Genomic DNA, 9414 nt, shown 5'->3' on the forward strand with positions numbered 1-9414 from the left:
GGAAAGGCTGAAAGAGGCTGTGATGAGGATGGCAACCCCATAGGAAGACCAGCAATCTCAACTAACCCAGACCGACCGCTGAGATCTCTCAGACACTGAGCCAACAACCAGGCAGCATACACTAGCTGGTCCAAGGCCCCCAACACATATACAGAAGAGGACTTCCTGGTCTGGCCTCAGTGGGAGAAGATGTGCCTAACCCTCTAGAGACTTGAGGCCCCAGGGAGTGGGGAGGCCTGGTTGGAACAGAGTACATCCTCTTGAAGACAGGGGGAGGAGGGGTTGGATTAGGATCTGTGGGAGGGAACCTGGGAGCGGGGTAATGACCAGACTATAAAAAATTAAAGTAACTTTCAAAAAGGAGAGAGAGAAAATCACACATACTGATGGAGCAACTTGAGACTGTTGAGCCAATGGTCTTAATGGCAGTTTCCTACAGAAGTCTGGCCAACCTAAGGACAATTGTGCTACTTTCTGCATGGTAAAACACACAGGGAGGATCCAGACAGATCTCGAGTTTGAGGACTGCCTAAATTAGAAGTAATGCTGAGATCAACAACGGGTCCATGTGCTGAGAATGAGTTGTGGCAGTGTGCTGGTTGCTAACTGGGACATCTATATTGCTCTATCCAAGGATCAGGGAACAGGACAGAAGAAGAGTGGAACGAAAGTGAGAGCCAGAGCTTTTGGAGTAGTGGTGATGTTTTTTCAGGACATAAAATGGCCATTGCAGTCATGAACTCACTGTAGCTATGGCCATCTGGGTAACTATGACAAAACAAAGCACATCATGAAACTGCGGGCTCACACTGAGCTCTTATCCATTAATAGATGCTAGGAGAGGGTGTCATCTTTTGTCAGTGTGGCAGTTAATTTCAAATGTTCCAGTAGATGTACTTTTCCTGAAATTATAACTCAATAGCCTCAGATGGTCCCTAATATTCTACGGGGGGGGGGGGACAGGAAGGGCTGGAGAAAGATAATGGAGAATGAATGTCATCACTGTATACTGAATAAATGTACAAACCTTTCAAAGAATTGAAAAAAATGTAGTGTTTCAAAAACAAGCCTCTTCATTTGGAGCACACCTTTCAAAATGAAGCCTTTCAGAAATTTAAGCAAACAAGGCCACTGCATAACCAGCATTGTGGATACGTCTTTTGGTAGCAGAAAATGCCAAAATAACTATTTGGCCAAGTCATTCAAAATTCTGAATAGGCAGTAAAACATTTGTCAAAACAGTTAGATAGTCCAGCCAATTCAGTTCAGTCTGCTTTGAAACCTTTATAACTTAATTCTCTCTCTCTGCTTCCTAGTCTACACAAAAGTGTTATTGTCTTCTGTTTTCTTCTAGTAACGTAACCCAGTTTCCAAGTATTGGTGCTTTATATTCCAAAGAAAATTCTGAGGGTGCTTTAAGTTTTCTAACATCAATACTTGTATTAATAAAAATTATGAAAATAGGCACCATCTTGGATGTCCTGTAGATCTATGTATTGCTTCAACAGTGTTTGGACAGAACAGACCCAGGGACTCCTTCTTTGTTAGTTTCCAGCTGCCTTCCAGTCTCTTCAGTCACAGCAGCCTCCGTGACCATCTCATCGCCTTTGGCTCCTAGAACCAGCCAACATCTTTTCTTTGCAGTTAGCTCCATACTCCGGATCAGCCATGACCTCTCAGATTCCTCAAAATTAGAAGGCTGTTGTGAACGGCCGGGTCAACTTGTACCTGTGGGCCTCCTACATCTACATCTCTGGATACATCTACTATTTTGATCTAGGTGACATGACTCTGGAGGGCATAGCCACTTCTTCCTTAGTGAAGCAGCTGAGGAGAAGCAGGAGGGCAATCAGTGTCTCCTCAGGTTGCAGAATGAATCCGGGGCCAGAGAAATCTTCCAGGATGTGCAGAAACCATCTCAAGATAAGTGGGGCAGAACTCGCGAGGCCATGGAAGCTTCCTCGACCCTGGAGAGGAACCTGAACAAGGCCCTCTTACATCTTCATTCCATGGGTGATATCTGCATAGACCCTCATCTCTGTCACTTCCTGGAAAACCACTTCCTGGATGAGGATGTGAAGCTCATCAAGAAGATGGATAACAATCTGACCAACCTCCATAGGCTAGCAGATCCAGAGCCAGCGCAGACTGGTGGTGTGCCCCAGTATCTCTGGACAAGTATCTATTTAAGTGGCTCACTCTTTAAGCATGACTAACAAGTATCATCTTCCAAGGGCCTCCCTCCTCTGCCCTGCACCAGCCTCTGGACCTCCACCTGAATGAACCTCTCAAAGCACTAGGCAGCTTTGTAACTACCTTAGAGCCTTTCCCAAGTCTTGGATCAAGTAAAAATAAAGCTTTTTGAAACAAAAATTTTATATAGATATAGATATAGATATAGATATAGATATAGATATAGATATAGATATAGATATAGATATAGATATAGATATAGATATATCTGAAAATAGTTGATTTGAGATCCTATTGATAATGATGAAAATCGATTTGTAAATTACATTCAGCTTCATAACTTAATAGATAATGTTTAGTTCAAGAGTCTTTCTCATTACGTTTAATTTTTTAAAATATTGTCCAAGGTTGAGAATGTAGCTCAGTGACAGAACAGTCGCCTAATAGTTCAGTCTCTAGCATTAGAAAAACCACAACCATCAAAAACAGACTGAACTGAAAATTTTTCAGCACTGTCTTCCAGGTAAAGTATAGCCCACATCTGTAATCTCAGTAGGAAAGCCGAGGCAAGAAGACCTAGAGTAAGAGATTAGAATGAAGTTTAAGGCACCGTGTTGTCTCCGAAAGGGAAAAGTATATCTTGTCCAGTCTATCAGTATGCTCTGGTACCTCTTCTAGACCTGAATGCTAGATATTAAAGTCTTATTAATGCTTTATAGCCCAAAAAGAACTTCCCCTTTTACTCTTTTCTCTTTTCCTTTCCTTTCCTTTCTTCTTTCTTTCTTTCCTTTCCTTTCTTCTTTCTTTTCTTTTCTTTTCTTTTCTTTCTTTCTTTCTTTCTGACTTCTCTCCATTCTTGTCTCCCCACTCTGTTTTTTAAAGCAGGATCTCATGTAATCCTGGATGACCTTGAAGTTGCTATATACCTTACTTAGGAGGACCTTAAACTCCTGATTTTCTTGTCTCTACCTCCCATGTTCTAGGATTACAGATTTATAACCATGTGCCTGGAATTTCTACTTAGAACCTTCTATACCATCAAAAATCACTCCTGTGTAGTGTGAGATAAGAAAACAAAATTTAACTCTGTAAAAGGATTGGTCTTAGCATACTCATGTTTTAATGATATATTTTTAAAAGTATTAAAGTAAGGCTCTCAGAGCTGAAGATGAAAACTCCTGTCCCCCTGAATCTCCAAGGTTCTTTTCAGGGGTTCCATTGTGTTTTCTCATCCAACTGTGGTGCAAAGCTATACTTTCTTCATGTATTATGTCTACTCAACACAACACCTCCATCAGATCAAATGCAAAAGCCAATGTAAAAAACCAACTGTTCTCTACCAAGAGTGAAGAGGGCTTGTGAAAATTCACTTAAATAAAAGCTTTCACAGATTACATAGTTTTGAAAATAATCTACCTTTTATAAATATACACAATTACATATTATATTGAATATAAAATAATATACATTTTAATTTTTTCTTTTAATTTCTAACACTATAAATATTGTCAACTACACTCTATGTAAGTCAAGACTTCTGTAGACCTTGAGCATTCTGAGATTTTTCTCATATTCTTTTTTCCCCTTTATCTGAAAATAGATTTTTTTTCCCTGACATTATACATCTTGATTACAGTTCACCTTACCTGTACTTCTCCTAGTGCCTGTACCTTACCTCTCATCCAGATCCACCCCCTTTCTGTCTCTTATTTAAAAACAAACAGGCTTCTATAGGATAATAATAAAATATAATAAGATAAAACAAAATTTAACACATCAGAATTAGACAACATAAACAGAAAAAAAAAATATCCTGAGAAGAAACACAAGAAGCAAAAATTGACTCCTTTGCACACTCAGGAATCTCATAAAAACACAAAACTGAAAGTTATAATACATACTCAAAGGATGTGGAAGGTGAAAAGAGAGAAGAAAAATACATAAATAAAAATTTAAAAATAATATGATAAAAATTTTAAAATAAATAAATAAAACAAAGAGCCCTGACATGACATTATCAGACAAGAAGCCTACAGAGATGACGCTGTGTTTGTTTTCTGTTAGGCATCTTGTGCTGAATGTGGGGCCTATTCTTAAGAGCAGATTGTTTATCCAATGAGACTCCCTTGGAGGAAACTAACTTTTCATTTATAAGTGATTATCAATTGGAGATTCATCTGGGCTAGGGATGGGGGCATGTGTCCACTTCTTCATTCCGCTCTAAGATCCCAACTGATATAGACCTGTGCACGATGCCTCAGACTCTGGGTTCATAGGTGCATTAATCATGTTGATTTACTGGTCTACAAGGATAGTAGACTGTAATTTGGGGTTATTTTATTGTTACTTTTTTAGAACAGTAGTGTTTGGTTTTACCCTAGGTCTCTGGACTATCTAGTATCAGGTTCTTGCTCACCCAAGCAGTGTAGGTATGGGTTCCATCTAGTGGAGTGAACTTTAAGTCAATCAGATATTAGTTGGTCATTACCAGAAATTTCTGCCACCATTCTACTATCATATCTTGTAGGTAGGATACCATTAAAGATCAAAGGGGTTGTGTCTGGGTTGGTATTACATTTCTCCTCTGGTAGCATACAGAGTACCTTCTTCTATCAAAGATGTTAGCATGTTGATATGAAGGCTATACGTAGACACAGCTCAACTTCTCCATGCTCAATAAGTTGTGTTTAAATTGTCTTCAGCAATGGGGCCTGGCTGTCAGTTTGTGAAGAGCAATCTATAGTCTTGCCAACAGCTATATGTATATATTTTAGAAAGCTTCTACTGAATGAGATCTCTATACTACCCTTTGATTGAACTTTCATTTTAGCTGTATCTCCCCATATTTCCTCTGTCATCTCCCTTTTCTCTCCCATTCTGTACTTTACCCTCCTGTTCAAGTCTTTCCTCCTTTCATCAATGATTCTTTCTCTTTCCTAAAGATATCTATCTCTTTGCTCCAATCCCTTACTCTAAACCCAACATCTGTGTTTCTGTGGATTATAGCGTGCTTATGTTTCATTGAGGAGCTAATGAAACATAATGCCCACATAAAAGCAAATACATACCATATTTATATTTCTGGTTCTGGGTTACCTCATTCAGGATGGTTTTATTTTTCTAGTTTTATCCATTTGCCTGCAAATTCATGATTTCATTTTTTAACAGTTTCTATTTCTTAACATATTAATGGTAATACTCCTTGTGTAACTGTAACACATTTTCTTTATCCCTCCATTAGTTGATAGACATCTACATCGTTTCTAACTTATGGCTATTAAGCTCTATTTTGAATAGAGCAGCAATGAATATGGTTGATCGTATTTCCCTGAGGTAGGATAAACCATCCTTTGGGTACATGTCCAAAAATGGTAGAGCTGGATTTTGAGATAGATTGATTCCCATCTTCCTAAGGAAACACCACACTGATTCCCATAGTGGCTGTACAAGTTTACAGTCCTACCAACAATGGATGAAAGTTCCCCTTATTCTACCTCCTCACCAGAATGAGTTGTCACTTTTTATTTATTTTGTATCTTAATCATTCTGACAAGTGTAAGATTTCATCAAGTAGTATTGATTTGCATCAAGTAGTTTTGATTTGCATTTCCCTGATGGCTAAGGATGTTGAACATTTCGCTAAGTGTTTTTCATTCATTTGAGATTCCTCTTTGGAGAATTCTCTATTTAAATCTGTACCCTATTTTTTAATTGTGTTGTTTGTTTTCTTGAAATCTAGTAATTTGAGCTCTGTATATATTTTGGATATTAGCTCTCTATTGAATGTGTAGTTGGTAAAAATCTTTTCTCATCCAGGAGACTGCCATTTTATTTGAAAAAAAAATGGTGTCTTTTGTTATACTAAACCTTTTCAGTTTCATGAAGATTCATTCATTAATTTTTAATTTTAGTGCCTTGCTAATGATGTTCCATTGAATGTATCTGGTTTTATGTTGAGGTCTTTGGTCCATTGGAGTTGAGTTTTGTGCAGGGTGATAAGTATGTATCTATTTACATTGTTTTACATGCAGGCATCCAGTTTTACCAGTACCGTTCATTGAAGGTAGTATCCTTTTCTCCAGTGTGTATTTCTGGCTTCTTTATGAAAAATTAGGTGTGTGGATTTATGCCTGAATATTCAGTTTGATCCCATTGATCACCATATCTGTTTTCGTACCAATACTATGCTGTTTTTACTACTATAGCTCTGTAGTACAACTTCAACTCGAGAATGGTGATACCTTCAACATTTCTTTTACTATTTGGGATTGTTTTAGACATTCTGGATATTTTTGTGTTTCCACGTGAAGCTGAAGATTGTTCTTTAAGATCTGTGAAGAATAATACTTGAATTTTGATGAGGATTGCATTAAATATGTATATTGCTTGTGGTAGGATGGTCATTTTTACTATATTAATCCTAGCAATCAATGAGTATGTGAGATCTTTCTATTTTCTGCTATCTTCTTCAATTTCTTTCTTCAGTATATTAAAGTTTGTAATCACATGAGTCTTTTACTCACTTGATTAGAGTTACAAGAAGATTTTTTATTTTATTAATTAGTGTTATTGTGAAAGGTGTTGTTTCCCTGATTTCTCTCAGACCAATTGTCAATTGTATGTAGGATGATGTTTGTAAGTTAGGTTTGTATCTAGCTATGTTACTAAAGGAGCTTATCAGATATATTTCCTGGAAGACTATTTTACATTACTTATGTATACTATTATATCATCTGCAAATAAAAATACCTTAATTTCTTACCTTCCTATTTTAATCCTTTTGATCTCCTTGCTGTGTTTTATTCCCTTAGCTAAGACCTTAGATACTATATTGAGTAGATATGGAACGAATGAAACATACTGTCTTGTTCCAGACTTTAGTAGAATTGCTTTGAATTTCTCTTCATTTAATTTGATGTTGACTATGGTTGTATTGTTAACTGCTTTTATCATGTTGTTTGTCCCTAATGTCTCCAGCACTTATATCATGAAAAGATGTTGGATTTTATCAAAAGTCTTTTCTGCATCGAATGACATAATCATGTGGATTCTGTCTTTTAGTTTTTCTATATGATAGATGATAACATTTATTAATATACATAGTTGAACCATTTTTTGTCTTTGAACAATATTTTTCATGTGTTCTTATATTTGGTTTGTAAGTATTTTATTGAGTATTTTACCTCTATATTTATAGAGAAAAATTGATGTTTATAAAGATAATTATATCTTTATTGGGTCTTTTTATGGTTTGGATCTTATGGAACTATGGATTCATATAACTAATTAGACAATGTTATTTCTGTTTTCATTTTGTGGAATAATTTGAGAAGTATTAGCATCAAGTCTTCATAAAAATTGGTAGAATTTTACACTAAACTATCCTACCCTGGACTCTTTTTTATTGGAAGACATTTAAATATTGCTTCTATTTTATTAGAGGTTATAGGTCTGCTTAAGTTGTTTATCTGGATATTAGCTCTCTATTGAATGTGTAGTTGGTAAAAATCTTTTATCATCCTGTAGACTGCCTTTTTATTTGAAAAATGGTGTCTTTTGCTATACTAAACCTTGATTTAATTTTGGTGAGTGATTTTATTTATTTAAATATATATATGTGTGTGTGTATGTATATCAAGTAAAATTTGCATTTCTTTGAATTATTTAATTTAATTGTATGGGTTTTTAAAGTATTCTTTAAGATTCTCTAGATTTCTTTAGTTTCTGTTCTCTTTTTATTTCCAATATTGTTAATTTGTATTCTCTCTCTCTCTCTCTCTCTCTCTCTCTCTCTCTCTCTCTCTCTCTCTCTCTCTCTCTCTCCTGCCTTTTAGTTAGCTTTGACAGTGTGTCAATTAATAATTTTTCTCAAAGAAGCAACTCTTTGTTTCATTCTTTGTAAAAAAAAAATTTTTTTGCTTGTTTGTAATACTGGCTGTCCTGGAACTGGCTCTAGAGAGCAGGCTGGCTACAAACTCACAGAGCTCTGCCTGCCTCTCCCTCTCTAGTGCTGGGCCTAAAGGTATGTGCCACCACAGCCCAGAGTTTGATTATGTCTACACTCTTTGAACTTCCTTTTTTTGCTCTTCTTTTCTAGATTTTTCATGTGTGCTATTTATTAAGTTACTAGTATGAGATCTCTCTTTTTATGTACATAGGCAGTGCTATGAACTTGCTTCTTATAATCACCTTCATTGTATCCCATAATTTTGAGTATGTTGTATATTCGTTTTCATTCAATTCTAGAAAGTCTTTAATTTCTTTCTTAATTTATGTCTTGACTTGTGTTCTATACAGTAGTGAGTTGTTTCATTTCCATGGGTTGTAAGCTTTCTGTTGTTTTTGTTTTTATAAATACATAGCTTTAATCTGTGTTCATGAGATATGAAGCAGGATATTATTTTCATTTTCTTGTATTTATTAAGATTTGCTTTTTGTCTGAATATGTGGTCAATGTTGGAAAAAGTTATGTGAGGAGCTAAAACGAAGTATATTTTGTTGTGTTTGGGGAAAATGTTCTGTAAATATCTGTCAGGACCATTTGTTTTACATCAGCTCCAATATTTCTCTGTTTAGTTTTTGTTTAGATGGTTTGTCTATTGTCAAGAATAGGGTGTTCAAATCTCCCACTATCGTTTTGTTAGGGTCAATAAGAGATGTAAGCTGTAGTAGTATAGAACATGGGTACCTTTGTGTGTGGCACATAGAAGTTATGAACTTCAGTATTCTCTTTTTTTTTTTAATGAGTATATCATGTCCTTTTAAAAATCTTTTCTGATTAGTTTTGGTTTGAAGTATGACATGTATAAAAATAGCTATACCAACTTGCTTCTTCAGTCCATTTTTGTGGAATATCTTTTTCCATTCTTTGACCTTGAAGTGAAGTCTTTGATAAGGTATGTGTCTTAGACACATAGTATCTAATGTAGTGAAAGAATGGATCCTGTTTTTGCATTAATTCTGTTAGTCTGTATCTTTTTATTGGGGAATTGAGACCATTGATATTGAGAGATAACAATGAGGTGTATTTACTATTTCCAGTTATCTTGTTGCTATTGTTGTTGTTATTGTTTTGGTGGTGGTGGTGGTGGTGATGTGTGTGTGTGTGTTCTTTTTAATTTGCTGGTCTGAGATTATTTTTTGTGTCTTCTTTGATGGTATTAACTACTATAGGTAAGAGTTTTTCTTCTATAGGTATGTATTTGTACATAGATGCTGTTT

General features: G+C 35.7%; 1 pseudogene; it reads left to right on the plus strand.

The window, feature by feature from the left end:
- The first annotated feature begins 1661 nt into the window (after positions 1-1661).
- On the plus strand, positions 1662-2216 carry LOC117712788 (ferritin light chain 1-like; annotated as a pseudogene).
- Positions 2217-9414: the final 7198 nt, after the last annotated feature.

Source organism: Arvicanthis niloticus, chromosome 7, assembly GCF_011762505.2.
Source record: "Arvicanthis niloticus isolate mArvNil1 chromosome 7, mArvNil1.pat.X, whole genome shotgun sequence".
Taxonomy (NCBI): Eukaryota; Metazoa; Chordata; class Mammalia; order Rodentia; family Muridae; genus Arvicanthis; species Arvicanthis niloticus.